We start from the raw sequence: 20,274 nt of genomic DNA, 5'->3' as shown, positions 1-20,274 counted from the left end.
TAGATTTAATTACAAAGTATTTTATATCTATTAATCTAGTTGTAATAAGGCATATTGCATAACACCATGCACTTAACATAGGGCAGTGATAGCTCAGTGGTTAAGGTACTGGACTAGTAATCTAAAAGTTGCCGGTTCAAGCCCCACCACTGCTAAGTTGCCACTGTTGGGCCCCTGAGCAAGGCCCTTAACCCTCAATTGCTCAAAAAGACTGTGTTCAGTCATAACTGTAAGTCGCTTTGAATAAAAGCGTCTGCTAAATGCTGAAAATGTAAATGTAAACATGTTTATGCAAATAAGTAGTAATTAATTTAAAATATATTGTTAAGTTTAGGACTGGATGAGATTTTAGATGTTAACCAATTTACAAAATTCACATATCAAATCAGATTAAATCCGAACATACTACACAAGCTTATTTAAATTCAAACAGATTTTCTAACAGTGACATGAAAATAAATTCCAAGAAACGTTCTTACTGATTAAAATTAATTTGAGGGCAGGTTAAACATGTTTGCATGAAACTGCCCAAATCTATCAATACTTTCATTTATCATTTAAACTTTAACAGTATCAGCTTTGAGGTAGTATGGTGGTGCAGTGGATAGTGCCATCACCTCACAGCAAGAAAATCTAGGGAAAAGCCTCGATTCCCGGGCCGGGCAATCAGCGTATTTTCCGTATGGAGTTTGCATGTTCTTCCCGTGTACATGTGGGTTGCCTCTGTGTGCTCTAGTTTCTTCCCAAAAGATGTGCAGACAGGCCGACTGAAACTACTAAAAGTGCCTGGAGGGTGTGTGTGTGTCTCCTGTGATGGACTGGTGAAATGTCCAGGGTGTTTCCTGCCTTTCGCCCATTGAATCTGACTTACTGTGACCCTGACCAGGATTCAGCGGTGGTAAAAAAACCACAATCAATGAATTATAGTTTTGCATTTACAACAAACAATGTTTGCATTATGCTGGCGTATTCCTGGGAGTAAATTCATGACTCTTAACATCCAGTAGGTTCAGGTTTATTGGTGAACTTTTATGCTTAATTTTAAATAAAATTAAAATAAATCTCTAGTGTTTTTTTAATGTTTTTATGATTACAGCTTTGTTCACGGATGTCTTTCTTTTACACTCAAAGGCATGCCATCAACAAGCAGATAAAAAGACAGAGATCGATTAGAAGAGATGGTGTGAATGAATCATTTAAAAATCTACACTGGGTAGGAGACTTAGTAAGAAACTTTATGTTTGTACCATTTCATAAAATGCAATTTGCAAACTAAAGTTAAGCATAATTTGATATTACTGCCATGAAATCAAGTTTGGCATAAATGCACCCCCCCACCCCTTTTTTTTAGGGAAAATATGGGGAAAAGTTGCAGTGGGCATGGGGTCTGTGTTGAACCTTTTTATACAGTTTAATTTGCATGATTTCAAACAATTAAAACAAATCATCTATGAAATGATTTGATATAGAACATAAAGCCACCAACAAACTTATGACCTTCACAAGAGCTGAATTTAGAAAATACCTTGCATGAAAGTTATGATTATAGTATTATAGAAGAGATCTACAGTTGTACTGTGTATACAAATAAACCTAAAGATTTCCAAAAAAAAAAAATCCAATTTCCTTGATTGTTTAAATCTTCTTCTTTAAATCACATTTAAATCATGTTTAATAGAAATGGTTCAAACTGGCCAAGGAATTAATGACATCTCTAGAAAAATAATAAAGCAATGTGTGAAAAGTAAGAACAATTAGGTCTTAGTAAGGTCTGATTAGGTCTGTAAGGTCTGATTAAAAGGTCTGGTTAAGGTCAGTAAGGTCTGATTAAAACTGTAATATGATTTAATTAGTACTTCTCCAAGTGAATTGATTTATTAATAAACACTTCTAACTAACTGATATTAAGAAATGTAATGAAATGCTAGTAATTTTTGTATTTCCTTTAATTAAACTGTAAGGAATGTAACAACAGGTTACACATCACAGTTGTTACAGAGACCAGGTTTGGCAGGTGCTTCCTTCTAAATGCAGTGATAAGGTTGCAGATGTACTATTAAATCTCCTGAGAGTTTGAAAAGAAAGATCATGTGTTTTGCATGGGGTTAATGGAAAAAAATAGTAATAATTTTTCAGTGAGTTCCAATAAGGTTCTGTAAGACTCAAGGCTACTGTCAGAATAACGGCATTGCTGAGAGGTTAATTACAAAGGTAATTAGTTTAAAAAATTGTTAGAAAGCTTTCACAAGATCAGGTCTGGTGAGGTAGATGCCACTCTTATCCTACCCTTAACTTTTTATTTTCTCTGATAGAGTTGAGACATGTCCACAGTTATACATATTTATATCCAAATAAAACCAAGGTGTCCAACAGAACTGCTAATTTTGAGAAATCAGTGGTGAATCAGTTTTGGCAGTCACAGACTCAAAGTATTAATGCAACAAAGATCAAGTTTTAAGTTACAAAAGATAGTGCGACTATGAACAGCGTGGTATGGACAGGTTCTGTAGGAACGCTGTGCTTTTACATGAGCTAAAGATAAAATTCAGCAAATAGAATAACATCATTCTTGAGAGATTAATTACAAAGTTATGATGTATAAAAGGTTACGAATGAAACAGTCAGGGAAGGTTATTTCTGTCTATGCAAAAAGAGCCATGATTAGTTCCCTAATATTGTCATTAGGGACTAATCAGGTCATTAACATTTATGGTGAGAAATAATTCATGGTTTTATTGTGGCACCTTTAGAAACTAATAAACGGCTACTGAAAGGTTCTTTAGGGATCCAAACAAACTTTTTTCCAAGTTCCATTTTTAATATAATCTATACCATAATTAACAAAATTACTTTCTTAAGATCAGGTTCAGCAGGTATCCTCCTGACCAAGGCTTTTAAGGAAATAAGGACATACCCCCACAGTAGAAAGACATACAGATAAAAAGACAGTAAAGAAGCGCGAGTGAGAGCAAACAGAGTCGAGACAAAGATTCACTACCCATAAATGAAAGGACAGTTAGGTCGAAGCAAGGAGCGCAGGCAGCAGAAGGCGGAGGAGGTGCGCCGAAGAAGGGATTTCCGCTAAAACTAATCAATCAGGGCTTGATAATGGCTCCCATGCAGGAGTGTTGACACAGGGTCAGCTCTTCCCCTGACCCGTGCCTTTGGGGCACCATTGGCAAAAAAAAAAAGCCACAGATAACAGAAGCCAGGGCTGATTGTCTGGCCAGTGTCAGCTTTTTAATGCCCCCGTCACTTTCACTCTAATTCTCCCTCTGCCCCTCTCTGTGGCTTTTCATTCTTCCTATTCACCCTTCACCCGCTATTCAGTCCTTCCCTTAGTCCCGCTCAGTCCTGCATATTCCGGACGCTCGTTAGCCTCGCTCTTCACGGAACAGAAAATGGATTGCCTTTCTCGGATGCCGTCTCTTTGAATCCCTCGCTCGCAAGTGTAACGGGAAGCTGAGCTCAGCTGGAAGTGCTGACGAGCAGCTTAAAAGAAACGAAGCCCTGGTGATATGATCCATCATGAGAGCTTCTTAAAGCCACTTGTCCAAAGAAGAAAAAAAAAAAAAAGCGCACTGCCTCTTCCTGCCCAATTTCAAAGATCAAAGCTCAGTCCACCTCTGTAAGTCCACAATCATCTCCAGCCACATCAAGAATAAAAAGTGTAAATCAAGGTACTCACTTAGATGCTTGCGCCTGCTCCTGTCTCTCCCTCACGTCCACAGTGTCTCTCGTCCTCCTCTAAAACTAGATGTATTTAAACGTGCACTGGTTTTGTCCTCTCGGCTCCAGCGCTGAAACTTGCTGTGCTATAGGCACGGCGTGCTGCACACGACTGTCTCCAGCTCCGTGGCTCTAACTCTGTGTGTGTGTGTGTGTGTGTGTGAGAGAGTGTGTCTTAACAGGCGGCTCACACTGCTCTGTCTGAAGGGGAGCTAAAGCACTTTTAAACTCGCTCAGCCTCCCCATGTGACTAGCCCCAAGCAGCCCGACTCGAATACATTAACGCTTGTTCCTTCAGCCACAGTGCACCCCCTAGCCACTGTTTCAGGAAGTGTATGGTGCTAGTAAACCACACACACACACACACACACACACAGTTTAACCATGACTTTGGTGGCCTGAGAGGTGAGTCAGAATCTGCATTTAAACGGATGAGTTTTTAGAATCTGATTCCAGAGGTGATGGTACAGTCAGCTTTAAAAAATTTTTTTATTATTATGGTAACAAAAAGTCTCGTTCTGGTGTAATTACTTCCCTTATAATAGAATTCTAAATAATAATAATAATAATAGTTTTAAAATATGTTCATTTCATACAGTTCATGTTCATATGATCATTATTATGTTTTATATTGTTATTATTTATTTATTATTATTATTGTGAATTGTTATATTATAGTTTTTAAACATTTTGTTCATTATTATTATTAGTTTAAATTATTATTATTATAATTATCATCCTAATAATACTAACATTGCTGTATTATTTTTAATATTACTGTAAATATAATATTATTATTACAGTTTAAATTATTATTATTATAATTATTATCCTAATAATACTAACAATATTGCTGTAATTATTTTTAATATTACTGTACATATAATATTATTATTATTAGTTTAAATTATTATAATTATAATTATTATCCTAATAATTCTAACAATATTGCTGTATTATTTTTAATATTACTGTAAATATATTATTAGTTTAAATTATTATTATTATCCTAATAATTCTAACAATATTGCTGTATTATTATTTTTAATATTATTGTAAATATAATTATTATTATTAGTTTAAATTATTATGACTTATTGTGATTTAAATTATTATTATTACAATTAAAATTATTATTACTACCTTTTGAATGAGTATTTTTAGTAATATTATTTCATATCTACATTTCTTTAGTATTTTGTTTTTATTTATAAATATCATATTATTATTAAGTATTGAATTGGTTATTACAGTTTATTTTTACATTTTAAGTATTGTTATTATTATGAATTATTGTCATACACCTAGCATGCTATTCAAATACAACATATGGCTAAAAGTATGTGGACACCAAGCCATAAGCTTGTTGCATATGCTATTCCAAAACCATGGGCACCAATATAGAGCCGCCCTCCCTTATTAGCTAGAACTGTCTCCACTTGGTAAACTTTTTAAAATATTTAGCTGTGTCCCCATTGGGTTAAAAAACAATGTGAGGACAGTTAACGATGTTAGATAAGAAGGCTTGGCTTAAAATTAATGTTCCAATTTGACCCAAAGTTGTTTAATGGGGTTGAGGTCAGGGCTCAGTGCAAGTCACTGGAGTTCACCTGCACGAGACATCGCTTTCTGCTCAGGGAACGGTCATGCTGAAACAGAACTTTCCCAAACCATAACTATAGAGTTAAAAGCATGTAATTCAATTTATAAGATGAAAGGCATGAACTCAACAATTAGGAGGGTTTTTATACTTTTGGCTCTGTAATGTACAAGGGTTCTTAAAAAAATTTCCACACTTTTTAAACTCTATTTATTAAAAATGTCAAAAACAAATTACATCACTATTCTACATAGTCACGTTCCGATGCATTTTACCACTGTCGTACCAACTTTTTAATGCCATCAGCAAACAATGTTTTTGGTTGAGTGTGTAGCCACTGAAGCACCGCTACTTTCACATCATCCTCACATGAAAATCTTCTTCCCCTTAAAGTTTCTGAGCGTCCAAAAAGGTGGAAATCAGATGGTGCTGAATCTGGACTATAAGCGTCTCTCAGACATGACCAATTACTGCTCCTCCTGCCCTCACCACTTCCAACCAAAATCTAAAAGTGTGGAAGCTTTTTGAAGCTCCCTCGTAGTTTGTTGACATGGAGGTTGTATTCAATTATAATTGTAGGACACATAGTGACCTAAAACCTTTTTTTTGTAAACATTGTACCTGTTGTGTTGTGTGTGTGTGTGTGTGTGTGTGTGAGAGAGAGGGTGGGATTGCTGATGACAGCCAATGATTTTTTTTCCCTATTTTATTAGCATATTGTAATGCTGTAATGTAAGGATGTACACAGATCAGCCATAACATTAAAACCACCCCCTTGTTTCTACACTCACTGTCCATTTTATCAGCTCCACTTACCATATAGGAGCACTTTGTAGTTCTACAATTACTGACTGTAGTCCATCTGTTTCTCTGCATACCTTTTTAGCCTGCTCACTCAGCACTGCAGTGACACTGACATGGTGGTGGTGTGTTAGTGCGTGTTGTGCTGGTATGAGTGGCTCAGACACAGCAGAGCTGCTGGAGTTTTTAAATACTGTGTCCACTCACTGTCCACTCTATTAAACACTTCTACCTAGTTGGTCCACCTTGTAGATGTAAAGTCAGAGACGATCGCTCATCTATTGCTGCTGTTTGAGTTGGTCATCTTCTAGACCTTCATCAGTGGTCACAGGACGCTGCCCATGGGGTGCTGTTGGTTGGACACTTTAGGTTGGTGGACTATTCACAGTCCAGCAGTGACAGTGAGGTGTTTAAAAACTCCAGCAGCCTTGCTGTGTCTTATCCACTCATACCAGCACAACACACACTAACACACCACCACCATGTCAGTGTCACTGCAGCGCTGAGAATGATCCACCACCCAAATAATACCTGCTCTGTGGTGGTCCTGGCAGAGTCCTGACAAATGAAGAACAGCATGAAAGAAGGCTAACAAAGCATGCAGAGAAACAGATGGACTACAGTCAGTAATTGTAGAACTACAAAGTGCTCCTATATGGTAAGTGGAGCTGATAAAATGGACAGCGAGTGCAGAAACAAGGAGGTGGTTTTAATGTTATGGCTGATCAGTGTAAATAAGTGAACGTGATTCTTCATTAACTCTGTTATTCAACACTTCATAAGTAATTCACTCAATATGATTTTTATACAGACATGAATGAGCAGGATGGATGTTTTTATTTGACAGAAATCCCAGCTCGACTAACAGCCCCTTCAAATCCTTCACTTTCCTCTGTCCATCACAACACTGCCCATGCCATTTTTCCTTCGGCTGCTCTCTCAAAGGTTTTTTTCTTTATATCGTTTAGCAGAGGAGGAGGGCAAACCCCATCTTAGTAACTCCTACCCCCATCCTTTCACCTGCCTCCGCTGGGTTGATGTAAATGGAGCAGCTAAAACAAGGGCAGGAATCTGACGTCGGAATACACACACACGGCACACATTTACAAATCAATGCACCGTGCTCAGTGGGGCCGCGAATTAAAGATGAGCAGCTCAGCAGCCGCTCGGCGACAGAGACAGGGCACGAACTGCTACCCACAAACACCCAGTACAATCATCCACAGTTACTTTAGTTTCACTTCAGTTAAAAAAAGCTACAGTGCAATTAAGCAATTTTTATATTTGATTCAAAGATCATCAAGGAACAGTTTTGACGAGTCTAAACCTTTATTATGCATAAAACACATGACTGTTTAAAATCTACAAACTATCAAAAAACTCTGATCATGCATCAGTTGAACCGACTGACTAAGAAAAAATGACTCCAAAATAAATCCTAACTGAATAAAAACCAAGCACATTCCAAAACCATTCAGATTAAACTGCTGTGCCCTTGCAGCTGAATCTCCACTCTTCTGAAGGACTTTCAATAAGACTAAGTATTTCTGTGGGAATGTTTGCTCATCCAATCAAAAGTGCATAGGCACTGGAACAGAACAGAGCCTTCCTCAAGCTGCTGTAACCAAGTTGGAAGCATATAAGTAATTTGTTACAACTGTTAGGATTGTGTGTAGCTAAAACACAAACTAATTATTTAAAAGAAACGTCTACACACTTTTGGTCCTATAGTCCTATTCATCGTCTGCTAAATGCTGAAAATGTAATTTATAGTGGCTTTTATATGACCTTTATATGACTGCTTACATCAGTTAATCTTCTTGTAAATTGACTCACAATTGATTATTAATTAGTGGTTTTGTTTCAATGTCCCTTGAAAGTCATTCAAAAAAAAAAAAAAACAAGTCTAAACTCAAATACATTTAAATGGTTACTGGTCACACAAGATTCATCAGTTCAAGTCTAACGTCAAACACAGTCCTGGACAATTTTTTATCTCCAATTCACCTCACTTGCATGTCTTTGGACTGTGGGAGGAAACCGGAGCTCCCGGAGGAAACCCACGCAGACATGGGGAGAACATGCAAACTCCACACAGAAAGGACCCAGACTGCTCCACCTAGGAATCAAACCCAGGACCTTCTTGCTGTGAGGCAAAAGTGCTACCCACAGAGCCACTGTGCTGCCAAAGGCATGTCTTGCATTTACCATTATAATTCATCTCAAATGTCTATATTGTGATTCAGATAAGGGTTCTGTGCAAACTACTAGAGTTTAAACCAACACAAAATTTAAGCACATATATTTTTTTACACATACCAGCAACGGGTGTGGCAGACACCTGAACTGAATAATTGAAAGTGTCCACATACATTTGGTATAGTGTACATGGTAAGTTTCTCTTAGCACTCGGGGCAAGTGCTTAGACTTTTTATACTAATGTTTTAAGGTTCAATGGCCCATGTTCAACCCTTGACTGCTGTGTATGAAACTGGTGCACCAGCCTTAACATGCAGTAATGCACCGAATATGCAGCGTGATAGAATTGCATCCCTCTTTCATCTCTCTGCAGATGAGGGAAGATTACGCACAAACTGGGAAGACCATAATCACCATCTTTCACCTACAGAAGCAGCCACAACAGCACTGAGGTTCTGATTTCATTACTTTAGTACTGAGGAGCATTTGATGTTTTTCATAAGCATCTCTTCCTATCTGTCTAGCTTTCACATGTGAAATGTGGAACTCCACTACAAACATCCCCGGAGTGAATCAAGACAGAAAGCATAAAGCGCAAGAGTGCGATCAAACCGTCATCCTGAGAGAAGTCATTCCTATATTGCATTACTGTCAGTCAGACTTTGAGGCTGATGAATGCTTTGAACTTTTCTCCTTCAAGAGCTGCGCAATCACAGCAGCAGAGCTGAGAGCTGGTCAGGACTGGTTTCAGTGCAAGTATTACTCTTGTGCCACATTCAGACCCTTATATTTATATATATTTGAATGCAGTAGCAAACTGTAAATTGTAAACCTTGGCCTGCTGACCACTTACTCAAGTTCACCATGTCTAACAATGACATATTAGGGTCTTGTACAAAAATAACAAACTAATGCTGTGTTAGAAGCTTTTTCTTGGTTGAGAATAACTTTATCCTCAACAACACAAGTTGATTGCTATCTTACTGTGGCTATAATATATCAACTTTACTTTCAAAGTCGAATGTAAACCCTAAAAGTACTGCAAAAGTTAAAAAACTAAAATGAAAATGACAACACAGCCATAAAAATGCAACCAGCAAACAGCACAGAGAGAGTTATCTACTAAACATAATAGCTTGTGCAGATCTGTGTAAAGCACATCTCCTCTTAAGTAAACAGAATGGATGGTTAAAGCAATAACTGCTAACCTTATATTCAATAAAATAAGTACAGCCGTAACTCGTGTGACTTCACTACAGTGGTACCTTGTAACTCAACGTCCCCTAAACTCAAAATCTTTGAAACTCAACGCCCTTTGTCAAGAAATTTGTACCCTTAAACTCAATGTGTTCAGTTTGTTTTTTAAAAATTTATTTCAAATTAAGAATGAACAGTCGCTTTGTTCAGCGCTCGTCTTGAGCGGTGCTGTAAAACATCATCGAAGTGTGCACATGAGACAAAACTGCATTTGTGTGGAATAACCGTCAGATTCACTCTAAAAGCTTCACAAGTATCTGAGTTTATCTGGATTTTCCTCCTGTTTTACTTTTAAACTTGTGTTACAGTTCGGGGTTCTGAGAAATTGTAAGAATCAGCTTTTAATTTCATTGTTGTTATATTGTGTTATTTTCAGTGTATAAGTGTCACAAACAACCCCATTATTTTACATTAGCCTAAAATATATGCAGTTCCAACACCTTTTAAACTCAACGCCAGTCCCAGAGCCAACTGACATTAAATTTCAAGGTACCACTGTACAGTGTATCACGAAAGTGAGTACACCCCTCACATTTCTGCAAATATTTTATTATATCTTTTCATGGGACAACACTATAGACATGAAACTTGGATATAACTTAGAGTAGTCAGTGTACAACTTGTATAGCAGTGTAGATTTACTGTCTTCTGAAAATAACTCAACACACAGCCATTAATGTCTAAATAGCTGGCAACATAAGTGAGTACACCCCACAGTGAACATGTCCAAATTGTGCCTAAAGTGTCAATATTTTGTGTGACCACCATTATTATCACTGCCTTAACTCTCCTGGGCATGGAATTCACCAGAGCTGCACAGGTTGCTACTGGAATCCTCTTCCACTCCTCCGTGATGACATCACGGAGCTGGTGGATGTTAGACACCTTAAACTCCTCCACCTTCCACTTGAGGATGCGCCACAGGTGCTCAATTGGGTTTAGTCCATCACCTTTACCTTCAGCTTCCTCAGCAAGGCAGTTGTCATCTTGGAGGTTGTGTTTGGGGTCGTTATCCTGTTGGAAAACTGCCATGAGGCCCAGTTTTCGAAGGGAGGGGATCATGCTCTGTTTCAGAATGTCACAGTACATGTTGGAATTCATGTTCCCTCAATGAACTGCAGCTCCCCAGTGCCAGCAACACTCATGCAGCCCAAGACCATGATGCTACCACCACCATGCTTGACTGTAGGCAAGATACAGTTGTCTTGGTACTTCTCACCAGGGCGCCGCCACACATGCTGGACACCATCTGAGCCAAACAAGTTTATCTTGGTCTCGTCAGACCACAGGGCATTCCAGTAATCCATGTTCTTGGACTGCTTGTCTTCAGCAAACTGTTTGCTGGCTTTCTTGTGCGTCAGCTTCCTTCTGGGATGACGACCATGCAGACCGAGTTGATGCAGTGTGCGGCGTATGGTCTGAGCACTGACAGGCTGACCTCCCACGTCTTCAACCTCTGCAGCAATGCTGGCAGCACTCATGTGTCTATTTTTTAAAGCCAACCTCTGGATATGACGCCGAACACGTGGACTCAACTTCTTTGGTCGACCCTGGCGAAGCCTGTTCCGAGTGGAACCTGTCCTGGAAAACCGCTGTATGACCTTGGCCACCATGCTGTAGCTCAGTTTCAGGGTGTTAGCAATCTTCTTATAGCCCAGGCCATCTTTGTGGAGAGCAACAATTCTATTTCTCACATCCTCAGAGAGTTCTTTGCCATGAGGTGCCATGTTGAATATCCAGTGGCCAGTATGAGAGAATTGTACCCAAAACACCAAATTTAACAGCCCTGCTCCCCATTTACACCTGGGACCTTGACACATGGCACCAGGGAGGGACAACGACACATTTGGGCACAATTTGGACATGTTCACTGTGGGGTGTACTCACTTATGTTGCCAGCTATTTAGACATTAATGGCTGTGTGTTGAGTTATTTTCAGAAGACAGTAAATCTACACTGCTATACAAGTTGTACACTGACTACTCTAAGTTATATCCGAGTTTCATGTCTATAGTGTTGTCCCATGAAAAGATATAATGAAATATTTGCAGAAATGTGAGGGGTGTACTCACTTTCGTGATACACTGTACTTAAACTTACATTTAAACATGTCTCTGTAGAATAATCGCTATTAACAATAATGTATTAAACCAGTGTACCTACAGCAGAGGAAAGTTTTATTTGAAAGGAAAATGTGATTGGTCAATGTTCTGCCATGTTGCAATGTTTCTTGCTTGACTTTGTTCATGTTCATTTCAAGGAGAAACAAAATATTTCCCCTCATTTTTCTCATTTCTGGCATTACTTTTTCAGATCAGGTTGAGACTGATGATTCAACCTTCAAAAATCACTTGACGTGATGTTTATAGATTTCGTCCTCGGTTATAAGAGCAGGTGATTGATTATGGAAAAGTGTGAAAGTCCAGTGACTTGTTTGTAGTCACAATAGTGTTTACATGGTGACGGCTCTGACACTGATCAAACTCAAACCTTTGTGTTTGAATAAGCACAGACATAAATGGTAGAGAGAGAAAATAACAGGGCCACTGATGGTTCTCAAGAGTTTTGTAATTGCTTCTGGCTGTAAAGCACTTTCTCTAAACAAAATCTTGCTGTTGCTACTTTGATGGCACAAAGTGATGCTGTTTTGTAGTTACGGTACCATATATAGGTTTGATTAAAGTGGTTTGTATACACAAACCCTCTGTAATAACGCTCCGTTTTTCTTTATATTGTGCTGATTTATTTCAATACTGAGAACGTACAGAGTTAAGTGTTATTCAAAGGCAATGTGATTATAGGGAACGTTTCATCTCCTGCACTGTTGATCTAATTGTGTAAGAACATGGACTCTTTGAAGTTTACTTTCAAATGTCTTTAAAGCACATTTCAGAAAGTTACAAATAGGATGTTGAGCTGTGTGTATAGCACATGCGGTAAGGATATCTACTCAAAACACACATTTTATGTGAAAGGATGGCCAGCCTCATTTAAAAACAAAAATCCACTTTAAATCCTATAATCTTTTTCATAATAACAATGCTTTGTTTTTGACAAAATGTTAGTCTTTATGTTTGACTATTGCAGGTTTTTCCTACATATATCTCTTGCACTAAATAGTTATTACAATAAGAGCTTATGTTTACTACTTAACAAAGGAAAAATCCTTAATTAATAAGACATGAAATTATTAATATTTATTTATTTTTTTATTTTGCTTAATACCAAAAGTAAAAGGCATTAACCAAAAAATATACAGGTCAAAAGTCAAAGATACAATGTTGTAGGACAAAACCAGGGCCCACAAGGGCCCAGACACAGCCTTGGGCAAGAGGTCTTCATTTATTTTCTTGTTTATTAAGATTTTAACTTCATGTTTTACACACTTTGGTTACATTCATGAAAGGACAGGTAATGACTCGTTACACAAGATTCATTAGTTCACAAGTTTAATGTCACACACAGTCATGGACAATTTAGTGTCTCCAATTCACCTCACTTGCACGTCTTTGGACTTTAGGAATATTTCCCTGTTTAACACAGTCATTTTACTTATTTAAAATATTGGTTACCATGGCAACTATGTGTTTACACTCAACAAAAGCAGATGCCAATATAGCACAACATTTAATGATTTTTACCACTGAGGATAGAATTTTAATAAGAAACCTGTATTAAGGTTCTACACTCTATAAGACTACTTGTGTGTACCAAGAGGACAAACTTCAGATCCACTGGTTAACATGTCAAATTTCCAAGGAAAGCCAGGTACCAACCTGAATTACAGTGTATCACAAAAGTGAGTACACCCCTCACATTTCTGCAAATATTTCATTATATCTTTTCATGGGACAACACTATAGACATGAAACTTGGATATAACTTAGAGTAGTCAGTGTACAGCTTGTATAGCAGTGTAGATTTACTGTCTTCTGAAAATAACTCAACACAGCCATTAATGTCTAAATAGCTGGCAACATAAGTGAGTACACCCCACAGTGAACATGTCCAAATTGTGCCCAAATGTGTCGTTGTCCCTCCCTGGTGTCATGTGTCAAGGTCCCAGGTGTAAATGGGGAGCAGGGCTGTTAAATTTGGTGTTTTGGGTACAATTCTCTCATACTGGCCACTGGATATTCAACATGGCACCTCATGGCAAAGAACTCTCTGAGGATGTGAGAAATAGAATTGTTGCTCTCCACAAAGATGGCCTGGGCTATAAGAAGATTGCTAACACCCTGAAACTGAGCTACAGCATGGTGGCCAAGGTCATACAGCGGTTTTCCAGGACAGGTTCCACTCGGAACAGGCTTCACCAGGGTCGACCAAAGTCGTGAGTCCACGTGTTCGGCGTCATATCCAGAGGTTGGCTTTAAAAAATAGACACATGAGTGCTGCCAGCATTGCTGCAGAGGTTGAAGACGTGGGAAGTCAGCCTGTCAGTGCTCAGACCATACACCGCACACTGAATCAACTCGGTCTGCATGGTCGTCATCCCAGAAGGAAGCTGACGCACAAGAAAGCCCGCAAACAGTTTGCTGAAGACAAGCAGTCCAAGAACATGGATTACTGGAATGCCCTGTGGTCTGACGAGACCAAGATAAACTTGTTTGGCTCAGATGGTGTCCAGCATGTGTGGCGGCGCCCTGGTGAGAAGTACCAAGACAACTGTATCTTGCCTACAGTCAAGCATGGTGGTGGTAGCATCATGGTCTTGGGCTGCATGAGTGTTGCTGGCACTGGGGAGCTGCAGTTCATTGAGGGAAACATGAATTCCAACATGTACTGTGACATTCTGAAACAGAGCATGATCCCCTGCCTTCGTAAACTGGGCCTCATGGCAGTTTTCCAACAGGATAACGACCCCAAACACAACCTCCAAGATGACAACTGCCTTGCTGAGGAAGCTGAAGGTAAAGGTGATGGACTAAACCCAATTGAGCACCTGTGGCGCATCCTCAAGTGGAAGGGGGAGGAGTTCAAGGTGTCTAACATCCACCAGCTCCGTGATGTCATCATGGAGGAGTGGAAGAGGATTCCAGTAGCAACCTGTGCAGCTCTGGTGAATTCCATGCCCAGGAGGGTTAAGGCAGTGCTGGATAATAATGGTGGTCACACAAAATATTGACACTTTGGGCACAATTTGGACATGTTCACTGTGGGGTGTACTCAATTATGTTGCCAGCCATTTAGACATTAATGGCTGTGTGTTGAGTTATTTTCAGAAGACAGTAAATCTACACTGCTATACAAGTTGTACACTGACTACTCTAAGTTATATCCAAGTTTCATGTCTATAGTGTTGTCCCATGAAAAGATATAATAAAATATTTGCAGAAATGTGAGGGGTGTACTCACTTTTGTGATACACTGTATAAGATAAGATAATCCTTTATTAGTCCCACAGTGGGGAAACTCAGTGTTACAGCAGCGAAGGGATAACAAGACACTCCGTATAAAAAAATACACAAATGAACAGTACAGTGTATAACAATATAGACATCATCAATAATAAAAGTCAAAAACTCTTTAAAAAACTCTTTTTTGTATTATTTACAAATAATTGCACATGGGAAAATGAAAAAATGTTGCACACTTATGCTCCATTAATATATATATATATATATATATATATATATATATATATATACAGGGGTTGGACAAAATAACTGAAACACCTGTCATTTTAGTGTGGGAGGTTTCATGGCTAAATTGGACCAGTCTGGTGGCCAATCTTCATTAATTGCACATTGCACCAGTAAGAGCAGAGTGTGAAGGTTCAATTAGCAGGGTAAGAGCACAGTTTTGCTCAAAATATTGCAATGCACACAACATTATGGGTGACATACCAGAGTTCAAAAGAGGACAAATTGTTGGTGCACGTCTTGCTGGCGCATCTGTGACCAAGACAGCAAGTCTTTGTGATGTATCAAGAGCCACGGTATCCAGGGTAATGTCAGCATACCACCAAGAAGGACAAACCACATCCAACAGGATTAACTGTGGACGCAAGAGGAAGCTGTCTGAAAGGGATGTTCGGGTGCTAACCCGGATTGTATCCAAAAAACATAAAACCACGGCTGCCCAAATCACGGCAGAATTAAATGTGCACCTCAACTCTCCTGTTTCCACCAGAACTGTCCGTCGGGAGCTCCACAGGGTCAATATACACGGCCGGGCTGCTATAGCCAAACCTTCGGTCACTCGTGCCAATGCCAAACGTCGGTTTCAATGGTGCAAGGAGCGCAAATCTTGGGCTGTGGACAATGTGAAACATGTATTGTTCTCTGATGAGTCCACCTTTACTGTTTTCCCCACATCCGGGAGAGTTACGGTGTGGAGAAGCCCCAAAGAAGCGTACCACCCAAACTGTTGCATGCCCAGAGTGAAGCATGGGGGTGGATCAGTGATGGTTTGGGCTGCCATATCATGGCATTCCCTTGGCGCAATACTTGTGCTAGATGGGCGCGTCACTGCCAAGGACTACCGAACCATTCTGGAGGACCATGTGCATCCAATGGCGGTGCCGTGTATCAGGATGACAATGCACCAATACACTCAGCAAGACTGGTGAAAGATTGGTTTGATGAACATGAAAGTGAAGTTGAACATCTCCCATGGCCTGCACAGTCACCAGATCTAAATATTATTGAGCCACTTTGGGGTGTTTTGGAGAAGCGAGTCAGGAAACGTTTTCCTCCACCAGCATCACGTAGTGACCTGGCCACTATCCTGCAAGAAGAATGGCTTAAAATCCCTCTGACCACTGTGCAGGACTTGTATATGTCATTTCCAAGAAGAATTGACGCTGTATTGGCCACAAAAGGAGGCCCTACACCATACTAATAAATTATTGTGGTCTGTATATATATATATATATATATATATATAGTAATCTGGTGATGTAACAGTAAACTAATTTTGAAAATTGATCAGAGGTCTCTTTTTTGTTTGTATCTGTATGTGCCATGTCCTCTCACAAGCTCCACTAAAGCTCACTACAGACCATTTTCTGAATTTGACTGCATTGGCTGATTAACTGAAGGGCAGTGGTGCACTCATCTGTTTCCACATCATGCTGAGCCAATTAATGGCCCTTTTACCCTATGCTGTCAATTAAAATTCCAATTAGAGGCCAAAAACAAGCCACATATGCTGACATTTATATAAGCTGCTAGTGAAAGCAGATCAAGTAAACATTTGGCAGTTTTGAAGAAAAGCAGCATTGTAGGTTTGTCCTGAATCAGGATGATATCCTCTCCATGTTGGAAAAAATTAGCTGAAATGCCTTGAAACTGGAATTACATGAAATCCACCACCGGGCATGAATAATCCAGTGTGAGCTCAGCTCTCCCATGAGAGAAGAGGAATGTTTGGTTTGCAGTAATATCTAGCCTCAAACTGCTTTTTTGGTGTTGCTGCAATGTTTTGCACATGTCCTTATAAATGAAAATAGACAGAATAAGCAGTGGAGGGTGGGTTTTAAGAATGGCACCATGTTTAAGCAGTTGTCGACAGCGTTTTCACCTATTCATTTACATAGGCACACTGATGGAAGGTGATTACTGTTTAAATGTGAAATACAATTACAAGCATTTTGGCAGTGCCTCTGTGTAAATATTAAATCCCACTCATCTTTAAACCAATGGTTAGCATAGTCTGAGTGGAAGAAAGAAAGAAAGTACAGTGGTACCTTGAAACTCGACGTCAGTTGGTTCAGGGAGTGGCGTTGAGTTTAAAAGCCTGTTAATGCTAATGTAAAATAACATACACTAAAATAACAAATATAATATAAAAACACTCAAATAAAAAGCTGATTCTTACAATTTCTCAGAACCTCGAGCTGTAACACAAGTTTAAAAGTGAAACAGGAGAAAAATCCAGATAAACACAGATGCATGTGGATCTGACGGTTAATCCACACAAATGCAGATTTGTCTCATATTCGAACTTTGATGGTGTATTAATGCACCGCTCAAGCCGAGTGCTGAACAAAGCGACTGTTAATGCGATTGTTAATATGAAATTGAATAAATACATTTTTTTTTAAAACAAACCGAACACATTGAGTTTAAGGGAAACGTTAAGTTTAAGGGTACAAATTTCTTGACGAAGGGTGTTAAGTTCCAAAGATTTTGAGTTTAGGGGGTGCTGCAAGGCACCACTGTACAGCAACTGCTGTCTCTCTATTGATTTAATTGTAAGCAACAAATAACGCATTCTCTTTCATAGCCAAAAGAATGTGGACAACCAAACCTGCTTGCTTACCAGTTGTTAGATAAGGTTTATCTTATCTAATTGTTAGATAAGGTTTATGTCAGGGCTCTGTGCTGAACCGTCAAGTTTTTACACCAAACACAAACACATTAATGAGGCCTCGTCATGCTAAAACATTGTTGCCAAAAGAAATTCTGTATTTTATTAGAATGTCACACCATCTTGTAGAATTGGGACTCCTCTTTAATTGTACTAAAAGAGCCAAACTATTATTTTATTAGGATTTTAACGTCATGTTTTGCACACTTTGGTTACATTCATGACAGAAACGTAGTTACTGGTTACCCAAGATTCATCAGTTCAAGTTTAATGTCAAACACAGTCATGGACAATTTTGTATTTCCAATTCACCTCACTTGCATGTCTTTGGACTGTGGGAGGGAACCCACACAGACATGAGGAGAACATGCAAACTCCACACAGCAAGGACCCAGACCGCTCGACCTGGGAATCAAACCCAGGACCTTCTTGCTGTGAGGCGACAGTGCTACCCACCAAGCCACTACGCCACAACTAGCCCCAAAATTGCAACTTATCTATTCCCAAACAGCACTTGGAAAGTTAAAGTATTACCTGAGAGCAATGGTTGTGGCAAAAACACTACATACTTGATTATTTCCCTGTTGTTGCTATGGAGATTAGGATTGTGTGAAGCTGCTCCACAATTAATATCCATTCATAAGATTCTGTCCACCATGACGCAATGCAAAAATTCTCTGAGCTCTTCAGTACAACCAATTCAACTGCCAATGTTTGCCTGTTAAATTGACGTGGCTTAACGCTCGATTTCATACACCTGTTTATAATAATTGTGGCATAACCAAAAACTAACTGGAAGCATCGACCACAAACGTTTTGGCAGTGTCATGAACCTTCTTCCTGACATGATGAGAAAAGACTGAGGCTTCTCACTTATCCATCTAAAACATACTGTCTGGAATAATGTTATTCATAAGACATTTCTTCCAGATGAGCCGGGTTTAACAGGGATGCAGACCACATTAAACAATGAGCGACATCAAAAGTGGACAGGGACAGAAGACATGTATTAAAATTGGTGAGTGTGTATTGGAGAGTCTAACCACAACTTCAGAACTTTACACATTCCATGGCACAGTGTCAACATGAGAAAGGAGAAAGGACCCACCAGGACCTAAGACATGTCTGAAAATGTTTAAAGCTTGGTCAGAGATAAAACACAAACCTAACCTCAAGAGAAGACTGAGAGGAAGATGAATGAATAAAGGAGACAATTGCAGATCAGGCTTCCAGATCTGTAAAGTTTCAGAACCAGCTACATTTCATTAGTGGACTGAGTTTCTATCCTGTGGCTCGGCAGCCATGTGAACCCAATCTACGTTTTCATCAATGTGAATTTGAGTAGTAACCCCCAAAATAAAGGTCACAGGTATTCAGCGCACTTAAAAATTATTCAGAACCCTTGACTGTATTGTGTATGGTGGATTTAATTTAATGAAGATAACTGTCTATCTATTAATCTACATTTTAATAACCATTAATTCATTCAATAACCCTACTTTTTGTGTGTTATAATATAGCAAACAGGATGCACCTGGCTACAGGTCTGAATACTTTAAGTAAATTTGAGTCCAGTTGTTGCTATTTGAATTGATTGGACTCGTCCTGGCAGAGCAGTTTTAATTGTGGGCCCTCAGACACGGGTGTGAGCCTTTACAAACTAAGCAAACCATTTAACAAACCATCAACAAATGTGAAAAGATCAGAAGCCAGTTTAGAGATGCTCACCAGTCTGTCGGAGCTTGAGTAGATAGTCATGAAAAAAGCGACAAACTGCTTAAATCCATGTGTGCAAAGCATATTCTGTTACTGCTTTAGAAGGGGCGTCCACAAAAAATGAATAAAGGTTCTGAATAATTCAGTAAATGAGAGATATCTAGTTGATCTTCATTTTTCTGAATACATGTTCTTAAATCGTCACTGTGGGTGTAGTTTAATGGGTAAAATTGCAATTGTATGCATTTAAAATCAAAATCCACAGCACAAAGTAAAGAAGTATAAAAATTAACAATCTACAGTTATAAGTGTTTTCTAACATGAGTTTCTAATGTAGGGCTATTAAATATTTAACAGATGAGCCATATTATTACTATTACACTATTAGTGTTTGTTCATTTTTTATATTCTTTAACACGGCAAATAAAATACACAATATTATTTGTATAGTATAGTTCTAGAGTATAATTCTTACTTTGCCATTGCCATCATCTAATTGCCATTTTACTCATTAAGCTACACCTGCAGAGACAACGTAAGAATTATACTCTAGAACTATACTATACAAATAATATTGTGTATTTTATTTGCCGTGTTAAAGAATATAAAAAAATGAACAAACACTAATAGTGTAATAGTAATAATATGGCTCATCT

The 20,274-nt window shown here is 38.7% G+C and overlaps 1 protein-coding gene across 4 annotated transcripts in view; it reads right to left on the bottom strand.

Moving 5' to 3' along the window:
- cntfr (ciliary neurotrophic factor receptor) overlaps positions 1-20,274 on the bottom strand; it is a 323,782-nt gene that overhangs the window by 206,139 nt on the left and 97,369 nt on the right. The window contains exon 1 of one of the 4 annotated variants that reach the window (XM_063014164.1): positions 3,689-3,910. The exons of the other annotated variants lie outside the window; for them this stretch is intronic. The gene's annotated coding sequence lies outside the window, so the exon portion shown is untranslated. Of the gene's footprint in view, positions 1-3,688; positions 3,911-20,274 lie in introns of those variants that run through there. 4 annotated transcript variants of the gene reach the window in all.

Source organism: Trichomycterus rosablanca, chromosome 18 (genome assembly GCF_030014385.1).
Source record: "Trichomycterus rosablanca isolate fTriRos1 chromosome 18, fTriRos1.hap1, whole genome shotgun sequence".
Classification (NCBI taxonomy): domain Eukaryota; kingdom Metazoa; phylum Chordata; class Actinopteri; order Siluriformes; family Trichomycteridae; genus Trichomycterus; species Trichomycterus rosablanca.
The sequence above is the reverse complement of the archived record's forward strand: the minus strand, read 5'-3'. Positions and strand labels throughout refer to the sequence as shown.